At 42.5% G+C, this 21,490-nt stretch overlaps 1 protein-coding gene and 1 long non-coding RNA gene across 4 annotated transcripts in view; one reads left to right on the top strand and one right to left on the bottom strand.

The window, feature by feature from the left end:
- LOC138433551 (uncharacterized) overlaps positions 1-15,570 on the bottom strand; it is a 157,380-nt gene extending 141,810 nt beyond the window's left edge. The window contains exon 1 of the long non-coding RNA XR_011254353.1: positions 15,282-15,570. This is a non-coding gene — a long non-coding RNA (uncharacterized lncRNA). The remainder of the gene's footprint in view (positions 1-15,281) is intronic.
- Positions 14,072-21,490, top strand: part of TJP2 (tight junction protein 2) — a 126,010-nt gene continuing 118,591 nt past the window's right edge. For all 3 annotated transcript variants that reach the window (XM_069576373.1, XM_069576371.1, XM_069576368.1), the window contains exon 1: positions 14,072-14,851. The gene's annotated coding sequence lies outside the window, so the exon portion shown is untranslated. The remainder of the gene's footprint in view (positions 14,852-21,490) is intronic.

Raw genomic sequence — 21,490 nt, 5'->3', positions numbered from 1 at the left:
TCCACCATTTATAAAGAGGATTCAAGTACAATGTGATGTGTTGAATAACCCATCACTAACTACACATCTCCCTGGGGTTTAATTTTAGATGTTCACAAAACTTTATCTGAAACTCTTGGGCCATATGTTTTGGAATTCAAAATTTTTTCAGAAACATGGTACATATATTACCTAGCATTAATTACGTGGTACTTCCAGCAGAGTCCATAATTAATTAAACCCATCAATATATTCCCAGTGAACTGTATGATTATTTGTACCAAGTAGGATAAATAAGGATCATGAATAGACTTATCTCATCAGTTGAGCTCAGATTTTGCTGCCAAATGAGTTTGAGCACCAAACTTGTGGTTTCAGAGACAAAACTCTGAAATTTCAGAATTGTGGCTAAGGGACTGTGGATTTACTAATACGATAACCTTTCTCTGTGCAATTCCAAAAAGCAAGCAATTGCTTAAACCAATCTCATGAGTAGTTAGGGTGCTACGAATCAAGAATCTGGGTCTGGGCAAAAAAGAATTACTCAACACCACATCCTTCTACACACAGTGTATGTGACTGTAACAGGAGGTCCTTTGTTGGGGATTAACTGATATATATCAGTAGGACCTGGAAATACACAAGAACTGATAGACATTTGCAGGGTGCTTTTTTCGGCTCACCAGAAGGCAGAAACCAATGGATCATATCCAGCTAGGCAGGTGCAGGCCACAGACAGTTGATACGTCCCAAGTGTATTTTGAAAGGATCTTATTACCTAAGATCCTAAGGGGGTTGTTGCCTCGTTGCCTTAGGAACCACAGGTAAGGATAATTAACTCAGCTACTCATTTTAGCCACTCTTCAGTTCTCAATACACTTTCTCACAGACATGGCTGCCTAACAGTTGCCAGACCTGCACTCAGGACATATTTCTTCTCCTGGAAGGTTCACTTGGCACCTGTGGCTGCTCCATCCCTAGGTGGGCTCACGTACCATGCTCTCCCAACAGGCCACACACTGGACAGCCTCTGGTTTCCGTCTCCTGGGTTTCAGGTTAACTAGCCCAAAGCAAAGCAACCTGGACAATGTGGGTCACAGGATGGCTTGGGAGCCAGGTGAGTAGCTTTTTACTTTTTCCTTACTGTGGGTATTTCCTAGTCAAGGAACATATAGAACTTTCTTGACAGGAGCCTTACTCCTATCAGGTCAAGAAATTAATATTTTACTTTTGATTTAGTATTCATATAGAAAATCATACCTTAATGAGGAGACAATTTTTCAACACAGTATTTACTAAGCATGTATTATGTGTCACTGTATCAGGTATAAGCTGTATCTGCAAAGAGTTTAGAGGCTAGAGTGTGTGTAGAGGGGGGGTATATGTGAGTGTGGAGCTAAGAATAGCCTTGTTGTTGTTTAGTAGCTCAGTCGTGTCTGACTCTTTGCGACCCCGTGGACCGTAGCCTGCCAGGCACTTTTGTCCACAGGATTTTCTGCGGAAGAACACTGGAGTGGGTTGCCATTTCCTTCTCCAGGGGATCTTTACTGCTGAGTCACCTGAGAAGCCCAAGAATAGCCTTAGGACCCCAGTTTGGCTAATGTAAGCAGAGATGCTTACCGGGAAGCTCATGGGCAGACTCAGCTTGAGCAGGTCTTGCTCATACTATACACGAGATTGCCTGACGGTGGGGGAGCCATCTTGAACCTATGAGGATGAAAACCACAGGGAGATGGCAGAGCAGAAAGAATGGAAAACCTTGTCCCCTGTACTGGAGGTGGCTTCTCTTGTCTCCTGCTTTAACCTTAGAATGCTATACAAAGCAAAAAAAATTCTGAACAGTCTGCCTCCAGATATTTTGTGATGTGAAATAAAATAAAGGTCTATCTTGTTTGGCTATTGTAGTTGAGATTCTATCATCTATAGCCAATTGTAATCCTGATAAAATATTCTAGTTTTCCCTCTGTCTATGTAGATATATGGGCTTCCCTGGTAGCTCACCTGGTAAAGAATCCAAATGCAGGAGACCCAGGTTCAACCCCTGGGCTGGGAAGATCCCCTGGAGAAGGAAATGGCTTCCCACTCCAGTATTCCAGCCTGGAAAATTCCATGGACTGTACAGTTCATGGGGTCACAAAGAGTCAGACATGACTGAGTGACTTTCACTTTCATCTAGATAGATAAATTCTAACACTGACAACAATATGAAGCAGGTAATATTAGCCTTCAGTTCAGTTCAGTTGCTCAGCCATGTCCAACTCTTTGCAACCCCATGCACTGCAGCACACCAGGCCTCCTTATCTATCGCCAGCTCCCCAAGTTTGCTCAAACTCATGTCTATCAAGCCAGTGATGCCATCCAACCATCTCATCCTCTGTCGTCCCCTTCCCCTCTTGCCTTCAATCTTTCCCAGCATCAGGGTCTTTTCGAATGAGTCAGCTCTTCACATCAAGTGGCCAAAGTACTGGAGCTTCAGCTCCAACATCAGTCCTTCCAATGAATATTCAGGGTTGATTTCCTTTAGGATGGACTGGTTGGATCTCCTTGCAGTCCAAGGGACTCTCAAGAGTCTTCTCCAACACCACAGTTCAAAAGCATCAATTCTTTTGTGCTCAGCTCTTTATATTCCAACTCTCTCACCCATACATGACTACTGGAAAAACCACAGCCTTGACTAGACAGACCTTTGTTGTCAAAATAATGTCTCTGCTTTTTAATATGCTGTCTAGGTTGGTCATAACTTTCCTTCCAAGGAGTAAGCGTCTTTTAATTTCGTGGCTGTTGTCACCATCTGCAGTGATTTCGGAGCCCCCAAAATAAAGTCTGCCACTGTTTCCACTGTTTCCCTATCTATTTGCCATGAACTGATGGGACTGGATGCCATGATCTTCATTTTCTGAATGTTGAGCTTTAAGCCAACTTTTTCACTCACCTCTTTCACTTTCATCAAGAGGTTCTTTAGTTCTTCTTCACTTTCTGCCATAAGGGTGGTGTCATCTGCATATCTGAGGTTATTAATATTTCTCCCAGCAATCTTGATTCCAGCTTGTGCTTCATCCAGTCCAGTGTTTCTCATGATGTACTCAGTTCAGTTGCTCAGTCGTGTCCGACTCTTTGTGACCCCACGAATCGCAGCACGCCAGGCCTCCCTGTCCATCACCAACTCCCGGAGTTCACTCAGATTCACATCCATCGAGTCAGTGATGCCATCCAGCAATCTCATCCTCTGTCATCCCCTTCTCCTCCTGCCCCCAATCCCTCCCAGCATCAGAGTCTTTTCGAATGAGTCAACTCTTCGCATGTGCATATAAGTTAAATAAGCAGGGTGGCAATATACAGCCTTGATGTACTCCTTTCCTGATTTGGAACCAGTCTGTTGTTCCATGTCCAGTTCTAACTGGTTGGTTCCTGACCTGCATACAGATTTCTCAGGAGGCAGGTCAGGTGATCTGGTACTCCCATCTCTTGAAGAATTTTCCACAGTTTGTGGTGAACCACACAGTCAAAGGCTTTGGCATATTCAGTAAAGCAGAAATAGATGTTTTTCTGGAACTCTCTTGCTTTTTCAATGATCCAGCAGATGTTGGCCATTTGATCTCTGGTTCCTCTGCCTTTTCTAAAACCAGCTTGAACATCTGGAAGTTCACAGATCCAGGTTCAACACGTATTGTTGAAGCCTGGCTTGGAGAATTTTGAGCATTACTTTACTAGAGTGTGAGATGAGTGCAATTGTGTGGTAGGTTGAACATTCTTTGGCATTGCCTTTCTTTGGGATTGGAATGAAAACTGACATTTTCCAGTCCTGCGGCCACAGCTGAGTTTTCCAAATTTGTTGGCATATTGAGTGCAGCACTTTCACAGCATTGTCTTTTAGGATTTGAAATAGCTCAACTGGAATTCCATCACACAGCCGCCAAATACTAGCCTTATTTTAGCTTAAAAAGATGTATTTATTTGACTGTGCCGGGTCATAGTTGCAGCACATGGGATCTTTAGTTGCAGCATGTAAGCTCTTGTTGTAGCATGGGGGATCTTCTTCCCTGACCAGGGATTGAACCTGAGCCCTCTGCATTGGGTGCATGGAGTCTTAGCCACTGGACCACCAGGGAGGTCGCTAGACTTGTTTTTAAAAGAGAAAATAGGTTCAAGTAGATAAAGTGGGCTTACCTTGGTCACTCCATTGGAAAGTGACCTGAGATGTATGCTGAGGTCTGGGTCAGTCAAATGCCCAATGCTCTTTTTCCTGTACCATGTGTCTTTCTCTAGAGCTCTTGGACTGACAGGGGAAATGCTCCTCCAAGTCTCTTTTTAAAGCATACATTGTTATAAGACTTGAAGCAGTAGCATTAACACCCACTTGTTAAAAAGAAAAATGAGTTAGCTCAGATTCTATCCCTCTTCCTGATACTTCTCCTTTTTGAACAATTGTTTTCAATCTCTGTCCATCTGCACACAGAGCTGCAGCTATTCTATCTGTATTATTATTGGGTTTTTTTTCAGCTAACAACAATATTTCTTGATCTTTCATCTCATATTATGTGAAACAAAAAAAATACATTCTCTAAAATGATGCAGGGGGAGGGGAATCATATGTGCTATGAAAATCCCATAAAGTTTGTATTTTGGTTTTTCATTTTTGCATTGGGGTAATCACAGCATGTGAATTTTATAGACTGTCATTTACAGTGAAAATTATATTGTGTTATCCACAAGCTCCATGAAGACAAAACTTTCTCCATGTTTTTGTTCACCCTCGTATCACTTGTGCTTAGTGTGCTAATAGTAAAGCTGAGTCAATAAATATTTGTTGGCTGAAAAACTATTTCTAAATACTCTTCATACTTAATATACATATGCCCAGATAGTGTTCCTTTTAGTGGACATGCCTCAATTTACATTTCTCATAATTATTGGCTACTTACGCTGTTTTTATTTTCTTGCTCTTATGAAAAATATGTTGATGAAAAGTTTTATGCATGTGGTTTTCTCTGCATTTGTACTACTGGCTTAAGATAACAGAATCTGTGCCCAGGGTAAAATCACAGGGTCAATGATTTTTTTTTTTAACAAGTCTTTATATGCATTTTCTGAAAATACTTTTTAAAAGAGAGCAGTTTACAAAGGCAGTAGCAAGGCAGCAGTGTCACCACACCCTCACCTGCCCTGGTTTTTGTGGTGGCTATTGACTTAAGCAGAAGAATCCCTCAATCAATTAACATGCTTATATAACCTTGGTTTAGTGTCACAGGCATTCTATGCCAAATAAATACTCATTAAAATAATTTTGGTCATGTCTTTTTTATTATCTGATGCATAAGAAGCACAGGTGCAATTCAACTGTATCTCAGCCTCTAGCTTCTATGATTGAGCTATACATGTAAATATCAGTTGTAATTATCACAAAACTATTATTTTATTGTGTAGCTTTTTTGAGCATCATAATGAGAAAGATGATTTTTACATGAGACACTATAACACATCCTTGTTTTCATACTAAGTTGTTCAGTGAATTTATCCATATCTCTATCTATTTCTATCTCCCTGGAGATTCCATTCCCAAGGAAAGTATGTTTTTCATGCATATTTAAAATCAATATAGACCAGAGGCTTAACTAAAACTACAGTGATCTCTGGAACAAACAAGTAATCAAGACAAAGTACTGTACCTTTATGAGCTATTTGTCAAAGTCCAAATAATTAACATGGTTAAATGTTCTAAAGTAGGCACTGTGTCAGGTACTTGAACTGGTATTTTCTTAGAAAAACTTCCTAAGCTCTGGCCATAGGAACAGTGTATCTAGAGGTAACCCCTGGCTCTAAACAGAATTATAAATTAAGTGACTTAAGGTATCATTCTAAAGTAGAAGTATGAAGGGTGTTAAAGGAGATCAAAGTACTCTTCAGCCCAGTGGTTGTTAAGCATGGCTCTTGCCTTTCTTCTCAATATTGTGACTGGTAGCTACACGTGGGGTGTTTACCTGCCCCATATCTGCCTTTGCCCAGGAAGAAGGAGGGGCTGCTGCCTACTGTGACCCCATGGAGGGGGTACTTAGCTCTGGAGCAATCCTGCTTTCAGGTGTAGCTGGGATGAGGACAGTCAAGAGTGTTGAAAGAGCACTTAGCAGTCCCTTGAGCCATGCAATCCTGGCCTGTTCTAGGAGCTGCAACTGGTCCCATTCAATGTTCAGAGGGCACCCCATTACCATGACCTCCCAAGTCCCCTTTAAGACAGCTGTGCTCCATGCCCCTAGGGCCACTGCAAGTGTCAGCTGGGAGACACCTGGCAGGCCTTCTAGCCCACCCCGTGCATTTACTTTACTTTTGCTTTTAATTAAATTCAAAACAGTACCCCAAAAGTACAGATCTAGCTTCACCACCATTTTCCTCTCCCCCTAAATCACAGGGTCTCCCACTCACTTTCCGAGTTAACCACTGTGGCCAAGATGCGAGTATTCTTCCAGCCCCTTTTCTACTCATTTGCAGACAGATACACATGTATGTACTGCATAAACAGTTTCATACCATATGTATTGTTCTTCGACTTGCCTTTCCTTAGCAACATATCTTGAAGAACTTTCTATGTTGGTTTATACAGATTAGCTTACTGCTTTTAACCTAACTGATGGAAAACATCCTCAGAGGCGGTCAGCAGAAATAGCTAAAAAAGTTGTGACCCTCAAATCAGACAGTCAAGACAGACATCAGAATTCAATTCAATCCCCCTCCCTTAATTTTTATACAGGAAACATTTCAAACATACAAAACAATGGAAACCACAGGAAACACACACATAACATTCCACTAGATTCAACAACTGTTACCACTTTCATTGGCTGTTGTTTTAATATCTGCTGGAGTTATGTGGCTCTAAGTTGAGATGTATATGAAAAGAAGCAGGATTCATGAAGTCCCAAGGTCTTAAGAATTATGAAGAAAAGACATTTACAAATTATAAGAGCCAAAGAAATATAAAGTTATCTCAAAAGTACATATAAGGTATAGATTTTCCATTAGTAGAAGGAAGAATTAGTAACCCAGGGATGTGGGCTAGAAGGCTACCCCTTCTTGGAATTAGGGAGTGATTAGCATAAGTATCTTGGAGAAGGCAAAGGCACCCCACTCCAGTACTCTTGCCTGGAAAATCCCATGGACGGAGGAACCTGGTAGGCTGCAGTCCATGAGGTCGCTAAGAGTCGGACATGACTGAGCAACTTCACTTTCACTTTTCACTTTCATGCATTGGAGAAGGAAATGGCAACCCACTCCAGTGTTCTTGCCTGGAGAATCCCAGGGACTGGGGAGCCTGGAGGGCTGCCGTCTATGGGGTCGCACAGAGTCACAACTGAAGCGACTTAGCAGCAGCAGCAGCGTAAGTATAAACAATGTTTATGAGTTCCATCCAGATACATTTTTCTGGGAGCTATGTGTCTTCTGATATACTAGGCAAAACCCCAAAGACATGGGATGATATATGCATTTTCTTGATATGTAAAAAGAAGAATCACTCTTCCTGTCTACAAATTCTGATCTTGTGATGGTCTTGAAATCTTTCCCTTAAAGTTCACTAAGAAAGTAATCATCTGTCTAGAGGGCAGGCATCTTTTTAAAAAAGTTTTATTGGAGTATAGGTGCTTCATAATGTTGTTAGTTTTTACTGAATAGCAAAATGAAACAGATATACATACATCTCCTCTTTTTTTGCATTTCCTTCCCATTTACATCACCACAGAGCATCAAGTAAAATTCTCTGTGCTATACAATAGGTTATCATTATTTATCTATCTCATACAGAGTGTCAATAGCATAGATACGTCAATCTCAATCTCCCAATTCCTCCCACTCCCCACCATGGGTATCTTTTTATAAAAAGAAAAACTTAAAATTAGAGAAATGGAATATTACACAGGAATAAAATTGGATGAAATATAGCTATACTCAGCAATCTGAATAAATTTTAGAAATGTAATTTGTAGTGAAAAAGAGCTGGTTGCAGAAGACTACATAGAGTGTGACTCTATTCTTATAAAGCTCAAAAACTAGCAAATCCAAACAATATATTGTTTAGGAAGATGTACATGTCTGGTTAAAAAAAAAATAGCAACTTTTTAAACAAATGCATAATTTAGGACAGTGATTACCTTGAAATGGCTGGGGGATGGGGTTAGGATTTGGAAGCCTGTGGCATCATCAAAACTATTTGTAATGTTCTACTGATTAATAATGTGGTAGATTCATGTATTCATTTTATTATATGCTCCCAAGTTTATATAGATGTTACACAATTTTGTATGTATCAAATATAACATAAAAAATTTTAAGTGAAAACAAAAACCAGACTTACAAAACAGAATAATAAAATGTGTAAAGTTAAAGCCTAAAGAAGAACTAGAGTTTTAAATTTATAACTTTAATTAATTGAATACTCATTTTGGACATGCAAATCTCTGAATAGTTCATACAAAAAACTACCTTGAAAGGCATCAAACTACATTTAGCACATCATCCAAATGTACTATTCATATAGCCATTCCTTTCGCGGCATTTAATTTTAATTTTTTGCCAGTCTAATACACAAGAATAAGCATTCTTAAATGTATTTCTTTCAATATGTGTGCAAGTATATGTGGGGGATGGGTAGATACCTAAAACTGGAGTTGCCAGGTCAAAGAGTAAAAGATAGAAGTTGAGAGTCAGAGAAGTTAAATATAAACTTGTGTTGTGGGGGAGGAGGGAAGAGGGAGAAATTAGAGGAAGATGATCAAAAGGTAAACTTCCAATTATATCATTATAAGACATTATAAAATAAACATTACAAGATAAATATTAGGGATGTAATGTACAACATGCTAACCACAGCTACCACTGCCATACGATATACAGAAAAGTTGTTAAAAGGATAAATCCTAAGAGTTCTCATCACAAGGAGAACATTATTTCTCATTTTCCTTTTGTTGTAAGATGACGCCTATTAGCTGAACCTGTTGTAGTAATCATTTCCCAGTATGTGTAAATGAAACTGTCATGCTGTATGCCTTAAACTTATACAGGGATCTATGACAATTATTTCTCAATGAAACTACAAAACATGCAAAACTCAGACTCACATAGGCAGCAAGTAGCAAAGTCAAAACTAGAAACAAGGCTCTTTTCAGGGGCTCAATGATACACCTACTGCCTGTAGAGGAAACACCTGTCTCGCCAAGGCAAGTGCCCCATTTTAGACTGAGATTTGACTCTTTCCCCATCCTATTTATCCAGCTTGCAGGTGAAGCACAGTATTGATTTCAGAACCTCAGAATACAAGCACTCCCTGTCACAAGAGGCACAGAATAGGGCTTTGTTTCCCAGGAAGGCAAGATGGTTTCTATGGGACTGACTTAGTGCCAGTGGCAGGAAGAGAACCTCTGCTGAGCTGAGTCAGAACCCAGAGTTCTTGTCCCATTTTTCAGAGTACTGTCCCTATGGCCCACAGAAGTGTCTCTTTATTTCTAAGAGCAGATTTTGCAATGTTTAGTGTTCAGAATGGAAATAATTATGTTACTGAAAATGCTGTTTGCTGTTTACAGGAAAGCACAAAGGCACACATAGAGCCCGTACCCAAAATGAAAAGAATGGATGGGAGAAATAGAAAATGTCAATAACCAACTGTGCCAGTCAGAGTCCTTTTCTTCCTACCTGAAATGTTCTCTGAAATTAAATTTATATATAATAAATACGCCACCCAAACCACAGGTAGTAGCAACACCAACCACATGTATTCAATTAGAGCATGTGATTAAAATATTTAAAAACATTTCCTAAAATTTTTCTACCTTAGGGGCTATCAAGTTTCCCCAAATATCTCCTCATTTTGAATCAGAAACCAAACGAGAAATACATGTTGTATTTCACTGATACGGAGAAGGCAATGGCACCCCACTCCAGTATTCTTGCCTGGAAAATCCCATGGACGGAGGAGCCTGGTGGGCTGTAGTCCGTGGGATCGCGAAGAGTCGGACACGACTGAGCGAATTCCCTTTCACTTTTCACTTTCATGCATTGGAGAAGGAAATGGCAACCCACGCCAGTGTTCTTGCCTGGAGAATCCCAGGGACGGGAGAGCCTGGTGGGCTGCCGTCTATGGGGTCGCACAGAGTCAGACACGACTGAAGCGACAGCAGGAGCAGCAGCAGCAGCAGCACTTAAGTCTTTTAATCTATGTTTTCTTCCCTCATCATTTTTAATGCCTGCCAGTTTTTGAGGAAACTGGGTCATTTGTCTTTTAGAGTTTCTCACATACGATTTTGTTCACATGCCCCTAGTAGTGTTAACACATTCCTCTATTCCAATAGTTTCCCTAAACTGGTAGTTCGGTTTAGAAGCTTGATCAGATTCAGGTTTGCTCTTTTTTGGCAAAAATGTGTCATTTGCAGTGTTGTGTATTTCTAGCAATTGCATACAATGTCTAGTGGTCTTTTCTATGATATTAGTAGCCATTGATGACCATTGCCTTGATACAATTTTATTCGAGTTTTGGAAAATGCTGATGTTCAAATTTTGTCATTTCATTTGCTAGAATAATTTTCTCCTCAATTATTTAGTTATCCTGAGATACAGTTTGTACAGCTCATAGCTTGGGTTTCCCAGGAAGCAGAGTCCTTGAGACATGGGCTGTTTGTGTATTAGTCGTTCAGTGTGTTTGACTCTTTGTGACCCCAGGGACTGTAACCTGCTAAGCTCCTCAGCCCATGGAATTCTCCAGGTGAGAATTCTCCAGGCAGACTTTCCAATCCAGGGATCGAACCCGGGTCTTGAACCTGGGTCTCCTGCATTACAGGCAGATTCTTCACCAGCTGAACCACCTGGGGAGCCCCACTGAAAGCATGGTTCTAGGGAAAGCTAGTGGTGGGGGAACCTGAGACAGCCAGTTCAAGGGAGCCTCATCCAGTAGTCCTGCGGCTACAAACATCTGATTAAGTGATTCACTGTGACTTGATTTCCGAGAACTGATATGGACTGAGCCTCAAAATAGTTTATCCTGGGAGAAAAAGAGGGAATATTTAGTTATCAGCTTCTATTCCCCCGACTGGTCCACAGTTAGATCATGAAATGCTAACTCACTCACCCCTCAGGGTGCTGTGAAAAGTGAAGTCGCTCAGTCGTGTCCAACTCTTTGTGACCCCATGGACTGTAGTCTACCAGGCTCCTCTGTCCATGGGATTTTCCAGGCAATATTCCTGGAGTAGATTGACATTTCCTTCTCCAGGGGATCTTCCCAACCCAGGGCTCAAATCCGGGTCTCCCACACTATAGACAGACGCTTTACCGTCTGAGCCACCAGGGAAGCAACATAGGCAACAAGATAGTTTCCATGGATTCTCACACTGGTATTAACAGGGAAGCACTGGAGTGGGAGGTAGGAGATGGGTCATCTGGGTCATTTCCAGCTTCCTCCATGAATAGAGGAAGAATAGCAGACAAGAATATGAGACAAGTGAGGGATGAAAGATCTAAAATGGTACATATCAAGTGTTAGATACAGTCCAAAAGAGCCAGATAAAATATGTAATTCTCTCTAACAATTTACCAGCTCTCAAAATAATGAATTAGTTCCACTGAATCTGCAAGGTAACCAATTAGGGCTTTTTGGGTTTTAAAAAAGTATTATGACATATATATATATATATATATATATATATATATATATACACACACACACACACATATATACATGTATGTATGTATATGATATGTCTCAATTCATTGCAGTCATTTTTGTTATTAATGCTCAAATTTATCCCACTTTGGCCAGTGGGTGCTTCTGTAAGTTGGCTTCTTATTCGATTTCATGTAAGTCTATTAGTTTTTGATAGCTTCCTTGCTTTCTGAGTTGACAAGATACTCCCAGTCTTATTTTGGGTGCTTCTTGCCTTTAATCTAAAATAAGTCACTTCTCCAAATAGGTCTAGTTCCTTTCAAAGAAAAATGGTATTTAGAGACCACAATCTGGAATCTAAGAGTGCTTAATCCTGCCAGATTGGTCACTGTTCAGTGAACATTTTGAACAACAGATCTTGGGAAAAAAATTTTAAGAAAATGTAAGTTCTAAATGACAATTTTAGTTCAAATTTAATATTGCTTAGCTTTGATTTTATATTTATCTTTTATATTAAAATAAGCTTTGTAAGAACATTAACATAAACTATTGCTAACATTATGATTACTAAAAAGCAGTTGCATTCTCTTCATCCTTAAGATATATTCCTAAGGCATGTAGAACCAAACAATTGTGTTTTAAAGTTACTTGACATAATTTCCCTTTATATGGTTAAGCCACCAACTTGATATCTGTATTCATTTGTTGCATTCTGCTTTTTAAATGTTTAATTTTTCATAATCATAAAAATTTATGGCATCCCAGTCAAATCTACAAAACAAGATATATATAGTCAGAGAAGTTTAGCTTCCATCCTTGTACTTTCCAACTTGCTCCATCTCTCCCAAATTTAATAATTTATCTTTCCACTTAGAAAATATAAAATGTATGTGTTCCTGCTTTCTTAGATTAACAGCAAGACCCCATGCTGCTGCTGCTGCTAAATCACTTTAGCCATGTCCGACTGCGACCCCATAGACAGCAGCCCACCAGGCTCCCCCATCCCTGGGATTCTCCAGGCAAGTACACTGGAGTGGGTTGCCATTTCCTTCTCCAATGCATGAGTGAAAAGTGAAAGTGAAGTCGCTCAGTCGTGTCCGACCCTCAGCAACCCCATGGACTGCAGGCTTCCAGGCTCCTCCATCCATGGGATTTTCCAGGCAAGAGTACTGGAGTGGGTGCCATTGCCTTCTCCAGCAAGACACCATATTCACCTTTATTCATCTTGCCAGCACTATGTTCCTGACAAACTACTGTTCATCTTTTTAAAAACTGTATTGTCCTGTAGATGCAACCTACTCACTTCTTGGAATAACTTGTTGATTGGTACTCCCCAAAGACTAAAGGGTAAAGAATCCGCCAGCAATGTGGGAGACCTGGGTTCCATCCCTGAACTGGAAAGATCCTCTGGAGGAGGGCGTGACAATCCACTCCAGTATTCTTGTCTGGAGAATCCTCATGGACAGAGGAGCCTGGCCAGCTAAAGAAAATGGGGTCTTAAAGTCAGACAAGGAGATCCAACCAGTTCATCCTAAAGGAGATCAGTCCTGGGTGTTCATTGGAAGAGCTGATTTTGAAGCTGAAACTCCAGTACTTTGGCCACCTCATGCGAAGAGCTGACTCATTGGAAAAGACCCTGATGCTGGGAGGGATTGGGGGCAGGAGGAGAAGGGGACGACAGAGGATGAGGTGGCTGGATGGCATCACCGACTCGATGGACATGAGATTGACTGAACTCCGGGAGTTGGTGATGGCCAGGGAGGCCTGGCGTGCTGCGATTCATGGGGTCGCAAAGAGTCAGACACGACTGAACGACTGAACTGAAAGTCAGACAAGACTGAGCGCGCGCGCACACACACATACACAGTAAACTAAATGAACTGTAGTTTTACTTATTCCGCTACTTCTGGCAAAGGTTCGTGTAAGGGAGGAGGGAATGGGAGCTTGCCAATCATAAGCAAATCTGTCTTGACTGAATGAAGGTATCATCTTCCCATGAATTTTTTTTTTTTGGTGGTAAAATACACATAAAAAATTGACCATTTAAACCATTAAGTTGTGCAACCAGCATTTTTCAGAGTTCCAAATTGAAACTCTTCACCCATTAAACGAGTCCCCAAAACCATCCCAGGACCTTTAACAAGACTAAATGAAGACGCACCTGCTCGCCAGTTGCAGGCTTGGGCACTAGGAGGATTCTGCCTTCCCATCCGAGCAGGGATTCCAGCGGAGACCAAGCTAGCTCTCGGTTAACGCTCCCGCCCTCACCTATTGTCCCAGCGGGAGGAACCGGTATTTCCGGACTGGGGCCCCAGATCTAGTGATCCCGGGTAAGGGTGAGGTTAGTGGAGGAGGGGAACGGAAGCTGACCGTAAAAGTTAACTTTCCATCAAAATAATTAACCTGTTTTCCCATCCCCCTCCCAACAAAAACAAAAATCCCCACCCCTCCGCCGCCTCCAGCAAAAGTTGCCAATGGAACACCCACAATGGCTCCCAACCATTGTCCGGTGGTTTTTGAAAAAGTAGAGACGCTGACCAGTTCCTTGCCCACACCCATGGAGAGGATCGAAAAGCCGACCAGGTCAAGAATAAAGAAAATAGCACAGCGAATTCCACTCGCCCTTGGGCGGGAAGAAAGCTCAGCGGTAGTTTCGCAAAGAAGAAAAAAGCCAGACCGGTGAGCGCGCGGGCTGGAGTGACCAGGCAGGCAGTCCCTGCGGCCGTAGCCCCTACCCCACCGCTGGGTGGCGTGTGTGAACCTCCCCCCACTCCGCCTCGGTCCTTCCAGATACCCCAAAGTAAAGCTGCAAGAAACTGCGTTTCTCTCCCCCCGGCTCGCAAGCTTGGCACCCTTGGGGGCTCGAAGGAGACAGGCGACAGCCTCTGGCCACCCGAAGCCCCTCCGGGCCGCCGCTCTCTCCGGTCGCCGCCGCCCCAACCCCTCTGCCCCCACCCTGGATTTTTTTTTTTTTTTCTCCCAAACCTCCAAACAGGAAATAGCTTGAGTCACAATAATACACGGGAGCGGCGGCCGAGGCCACTCGCACCCGCCCATTCCCCAAGGCCGCCTCCAGTACTCCGGCTCCGCCAGGCGCCGCCGGCGACGCGCGGGGAGCGCAGGGGACATCGGCCCAGCCGCCGGCGTCGTGTCGGAGGCGCCCAAGCGCCGGCCAGAGCCGCCTTCACCCTGAGCCCGACCCCGACTGCGCGAACTTCGGCCGCCACCAGCTTCCAGGCGAGTCCCCTCCTCCCCTCTCCCTTCAGACCACCGAGCGCCCGCGGGCGTCCCGGCACGGCCCTCGGCGAGGCTGGAAGAGAGCCGCCCCCAGCGCCGCAGCCGCGCTCCGGCGGCGCCGGGACACCTTGCTCGGGTCTCGACTTCGGCTGCGGAGGGCTTTGCGGGGTGCTGGGGGCTACTCTCTGGATTCATCGTGCGGGCGGATGTGGAGGGGTAGCGCGAGTAAACGCGAGCTGATGTCAGCCCACGTCCCTGTAGATTCGGAGTATACTTTCTTGGACAGTAACTTTTTTCTCCCCTTTCTGGGGATCCTTAACTGACTTTTGCCTCCCCGTTCCCTCCAGAGGATGACAGTCACGGTTCTCCTGCGGAATCGTCTAGAAGCGGGGCGGCTACAGGTGCCTGCGACCCACTTTCTTTCTCCTACCTGGCCTGGAGTTCTCGCCTCCAAGGGACGGGAAATGTTTCACTTTCTGTTGAGCTTCTCTTTAACCAGATTAAAAGGGCCTCTGAGTTTGTGTTGGAGCGGTCACCATTCGCAGCGTCCAGAGGAGGCTTTACTCGGGCCGAGGGAGGCGCGGGCTCTTTGAGAGCAGGTGGGGGCTGCCTGCGGAATCTCCGCCGCACACCTGAGAGCCCGGGAGATGCTCTTTAGCCCGGGAGCCCCGAGCTCCCACCTCCGCAGAATCTTGGAGAATTGTTTTTCCCCACTTTCTGACCCATTTGTAAGGGAGGGGCCGAGTTCGTCAATGTGCTGGGCGTTGTCAGTCTTCAAGGGGTACATTGCAAGGTTCTGCTATAGGGAGCTCGGTCAAAATTGGACATCTTTGTGTTGGAGAAAGGCCACTGAATTCCAGGCATTCTTGGAGGTTGAGAAGGGTGTTTTCAAGACCGTTCTGAAGTCGGCTTGAGGGCTTTCTGCGAAACTACCGCTCTGTCAGCTCTCCTTATCGCCTGTGGTTGCTTTCTAGTCCCGGGGTGGGTGCGTACGAAGGTACGCTAGGTGCAGTGAGACCTTCCAGCCTGGTTTCTCAGCGCATTTTTACGAAGGTTGTGAATAACCCTCCGCGTTTCCTGGTGAGAGGACCGTGGTTCTAGAGCGGTTGGATTAATAGGGTGGCTGCGTTACTTCAAGCGCTCTGGGGCCTTGTTGCTGTGAACAACAGGAACATCGGCATCACCTAGGGGCATGTTGAAATATGGGATTTCAGAGTTACCCTGGCCTGCTCAATCAAGGTCCTCAGGGGATCCTTTGAGTATTATCGCTTAAGAAACACTGGCAGAGGGTTTGTTGGGCTGAAACTTTTTTGTCCCGTTTAAAGAAGTAATTTACAGTATATTTCCCAACATTTCCATCCAGTCCTGTATTTGAACCTTCATTTTGCCAGACCAGGACAAACACACTTAACAGCTTTATGGGCCCAGCCCCTCCGCCCCAGGAAGCTAGGCACCTTAAGCAAGATTTGGATATGTGGTTAGTATACTAGCTATGTGGTTTTTGTTTCTAGATACTTTTATTATTGTGATAAAATACAACGTAAAATTTGTCATTTTAATTTTTTTTTTCTTCTTTTTTTTCACCACACTGTGTGGCTTCCGGGTTGTTAGTTCCCTGACCAGGGACTGAACCCAGGCCCCAGGCAATGAAAGCACAGAATCCTCACCCACCACCAGGGAATTCCTAACCGTTTTTAAGAGGACTGAAAGTGACATTAAGCACTGTCACCTTGTTGTACAACCATCACTGCTCTCTTTTTCCAGAACTTTTTCCTTGTCCCAAACAGAAACTCTGTACTTATTAAAGAATACCCTCTTACCCCCTCTTCCCAGCCCCTGAGCTTCTGGCTACTGTTCATGACATTTTCTGTAGGGTACAGAGAAGGTTGAATAGGAATACAGAGTAAAAGTAAAATCATGTTTACAGAACATGGATAAACATTTGGAAATTCCTGGGTTGTTGGTCTGATGGACTTGGCACAGAAACTCCAGGTTTTTAAAATGCATGTGCTTTCTTTGAAGGGAGATAGCCTGAACCTATGAGGCCTTCCTTTTTGGTTTGACTGGAGCACTTCATTTAACTGGCTTTATTTTGGGTGTCCTGTTTATTTTGGGCTTAGTTTTTTTGTTTTTTAATAGTGACTGAAACTCATTTTTGAAAGTAGTTGAAATAAACCTTAAGAAAAAGTATTGTTGCTTAGGGTACATATAGGAGGAGATCATAGCAAGACTTCAGAAAGATTTGAAATGATTTTCTAAAAGAGCCCAAACTGTTTCGATTCTGCTTTAATGTTAAGTGAGTCTAATGGTCCAAGGACATTGCTTCTGGTTCTAAAAATATTTGTATATAATTTAGAAAAGCTTTGTTGTTTTAATTGAAGTATAGTTGATTTACAATGTTGTATTCGTTTCAGGTATATAGCAAAGTGATTCAGTTACACACATATATTCTTTTTCAGATTTTTTTTTCCATTATAGGTTATTGCAAAATATTGAATATAGTTCACTGTGCTGTACAGTGGGTCCTTTTTGTTTATTTTGTACGCAGTAGTATATATCTGTTAATCCCAAACTCATAATTTATAGAAAAGCTTTGTAATAATGAATGTCATCCTCTTGCATCTGCTTAAAATTGTCCAGGTTGCGATTTGAGGACATGCTTTTCAGTAAGAACAAAAATGTGAATTAGCAAACTAATAAAAATGGTTTCATTCATGATCTAACAAAGACACTGTTATAGATCAAGAATGTGGTTCAGAATACATAAGTGATCAGAGATATTGGGAAGATTTAATACTACACGGTCTAGACTTTGAAGCAAATAAAAAGATGAGCCCAAACTGAAATAAACTCCAAAAGAGCAAAGAAATCAACAGCAAAGGATTCTTTCTATGAAACTACAAGACCTCTGATCAGTTAGATTATACTTGGCTTGATTTTAGGCATTAGGATAATTGGTCCAGCTCCCAGGAAAATCAAGTCTTGAGCAATCTCCTTTTTGATACCAGTCAGCAGTGCTACCTCTGTATATCAACCAGATGGTCTCTACTCAGTACCCCAAATGCTACCGTGTGGAAGGAAGGGCGCAGGGTTCAGGTGCAGAACTGAAATTATCCTGACCAGCTGACTGAGCAGGAGTAAGCCTCATAAACTCAGAGGCACCATGTCCCTAAATATAAAATTAGGGAGACAGTTGTCTCTCAGATTATGTAGTAAGGATTCAAAAGGACCTTACTTATAAAAGTGCTTGTAAAGTGATAATAAAAATTTCTTACCTTCATTTGGGAGAAATTTATAGTGCAAAAGAGACAGAAGAAGTCACATATTTGGGGTGCCTAACACTTTTTAGTTGACTGAGTTTGTTTGTAATTTTCTTCTAGCTTCGAGGTCATCTTTTTTTTTTTTCTGGCCATGCTGTAAAGCTTGTGGGATCTTAGTTCCCCAAGCCAGGGACTGAACGCATACCCTCTGCAGTGGAAGCACAGTATCTTAACCATTGAATCACCAGGGAAGTCCTCCTCGAGGTCATTTTTAAAAACACAGTTTTATTGAGATGTAATTCATATACCATACAATTCACCAATAAAGTGTGCAATTCATTGATATTGAGTATATTCACCAAGTTGTGCGACCATCACCATAATCAATTTCAGGACATTTTTATTGCCCTAAAAATAGTACTACCCCTTCCACCCCGTAGCTGACCCCTTCTAATCTCCTGCCTCCCCCACTAAATAACCACTAATCTACTTTCTGTCTATAGATTTGCCTATGCTGGACATTCAATATAAATGGAATCATACAATAGGTGGCTTTGTATTCTGACTTCTTTCATTTAGCATAATGTTTTCAAAATTTATCTACATTGCCTCATGTGTCAGAGCTTTCTTTTTATTGCCAAATAATGTTCTATTGTAAGTGTATACCACATTTTGTGTATCCATTCATCTGTTGATGGACATTTGTGTTGTTTCTCCCTTTTGCCTGTTATAAATAATGCTGCTCTGAACATTCATGTTTTTATGTGGACATATGTTTTCATTTTTGGGGGGTACATACCTACAAGTGAAAAACATATGTTAGTTCTATATTTTACATTTTCAGGAACTGCCAGACTGTTTTCCAAAGTGACTGCACCATTTACAATCCCATCAGCAATGTGTGAGTTTCAGTTTCTCTAGTTTTTTTTTCTTGGCCATCCTAGTCGGTGTGAAGTAGTTTTAATTCACACTCTTCTGATGGCCAATGATGGTAAACATCTTTTCATGGGCTTGTTTATTAAGCCATTCTTTTTTTTTTTTTAATCATTTTCTAAGGAAAACTAGATAGAGGAAGAGGAAAATCAGTTCTGTATCGATTCCCTAGTTTCAGTGGTCTAGGAAAATACTGAAAATGTAAACTGAGTACTTTGCTCTTTTCAAATTTATTTTGGTTTTGACTCATCTTTTTATTTGCCTTGAGGCCTAGTACCTGTAGTACCTAATGTTCCAAAGGATTTGAGTGAAGAATTAATACATAGATTCTTGGAGGTGAAGGGGAGTAAGTAGACAGGGATTTAGTATTCTATATGCCAATACAATGCCCCCTAAAAAATCATGCACCACTCAAATGTTAATAATGCACCAAAAAATAAATGTGCTGATAGTGAACATTTTAAACACGTGAACTAAAATATTGTTTGATAGTCTGTTGATTAACATCTGTCCATTCTACTTAATATATAAGAATATACAGCTCATATTCATAGATTGTAGCTTTTATTAGGCTGTCTTTTAAAAAATCTTTTGAAATCTTTATTCATTTTTTTGTGGCTGTGTTGGGTTTTCATTGCTTTGCGCATGTTTTCTGTAGTCACAGCGAGCAGGGGCTATTCTTCATTGCGGTGTATGGGCTTCTCTTATTGTGGAGCAGGCTCCAGGCTCCGGGCTTCAGCACTTGTAGCAAAGGGGCTCAGTGGTTGTGGTTCACAGGCTATGGAATCTTACCAGACCAGGGATCAAACCAGTTTTCTCTGCATTAGCAGACTATTGATTTTATTTTCACATACTCCGAGTGCTGGTGGACGTTTTGGCATGAGTTTGTGCATTTCCGTTCTTTCTTTCTCTGGCTGCATGGCAGTGTGTTTTCTCTATAGCCATGTGGAGAATCATCTTCATGATCTACAGTTACAAATGGATCATGAATTTTTAAAATGCCTGTAGGCATTTTAGAGACCCATTATATTGAACTTGGGTTGTATGTTTGGATCTTATATTACTGGTGAATGTAGAGAGCATAAGGAAAATAGAAAAATCAGCCAGATTTAGAAAATTACTTCCATTTCCTTATTCCTTAGAATAAAAGCAAATGAAAGTGTGTGGTTCAGCGGTCCTCACACACTGGGCTGTATCTGAATCACCTGGAAGCTTGATAAACACATTGCTGACCACCCCTCACCCCAAATTTGGTTCCTGAGTTAGTCAGTCTGGAATGGGACCCTGACAATCTGCATCTCCAACAAGTACCCAGGTGATGCTGATGCTGCTGGTCTGGGGGCCTCACTTAGAGACCCAGTGGATTGGAGGCATTTAGATATGGACTGGAATAAGAGTGAGGGAAGGGGACAAGGCTAGTGGTGGGCTCCTGCATTCTGTGCGTACAGGAACTTGATAGAGCTGAGGAGGCAGGTGTGACTCAGGAAGGGCATAGACAGGTGCTGGGAACTGGGACAGAGGGATTAGTGGGGAGGGGTAGCTGGAAGAGAAGCCTCTGATATGGGGAAGGAGTGGGGAGAGGGTTCTGAGGAGACCAAGGCCACTGAGGACCCCAACTCCATGTAAACAGGGGAGTGAGGACACAGCTCTTCACTGCTTCCAGAAAGGCCAGCGTTAGCAGGTCGTGGGATGGGCTGCTTGGGGACAGAGCCAAGTGTGAACTTGCCTTCATAAGATAAGGGATCCCTGTAGTCCTTCAGGCAAAGTCCTGGAGTCATGACTGGCCCCTCCCCATCTTGACTATTACTGTTAATCATAGTCAACCTAGAATCTGGGGAGCTTTGTAAGCCAGAGCAAGAGTCCCTTGTGCAAGGAGTAGCCATCAAGTTTTAGTTTCCCTCCTCTCACGCCTTTGCCAGCTCAGCTTAATGGCTTAAAAATCTGTGCTACCAGGTGTCTAGTCTCCTTAGCATAACTTGGCCTAAGCGGATTCTGAGAGTGGGTGCTGACAATCCATGTCATGAAGGTCAGGTTCGCTACTGAAAAGAAATCCAACAAGGGAGGTAGCCCAGTGCTGTTGGGTCCTGTGAAGTTAAGCTGTGACCCACCTTCCCTGTGGTTTCACAGACTTGAGACTAACATCTAATTTTATTTCATATTTTGCATGAAAGGAATCCTCATTGTATCTGAGGATATAAAGCATTTATCTTGTGCTTTGGAATGAGGCCAAAGCCTGCCACCGAAGTACTCTGTGTTCCCATCTGGGAGCACCTGCCATCAGCAGGGGGAGAGGGCTTGGTATCCATGGGTGTGATCTCCACCCAGCTCTGCCTGTGGTTGCTGCTGAGGTCAGAGCTGGGCAGCTGCCACCTATGTTAGACTCACCTTGGCATCCTCCACCCCACTCAGCCGGTTGCACAATTTTACATTCCTCCTTGGCCCCTGT

Source organism: Ovis canadensis, chromosome 2 (assembly GCF_042477335.2).
Source record: "Ovis canadensis isolate MfBH-ARS-UI-01 breed Bighorn chromosome 2, ARS-UI_OviCan_v2, whole genome shotgun sequence".
NCBI classification, from domain to species: domain Eukaryota; kingdom Metazoa; phylum Chordata; class Mammalia; order Artiodactyla; family Bovidae; genus Ovis; species Ovis canadensis.
Note: the sequence above shows the minus strand (reverse complement) of the source record. Positions and strands in the feature narration are given on the sequence as shown.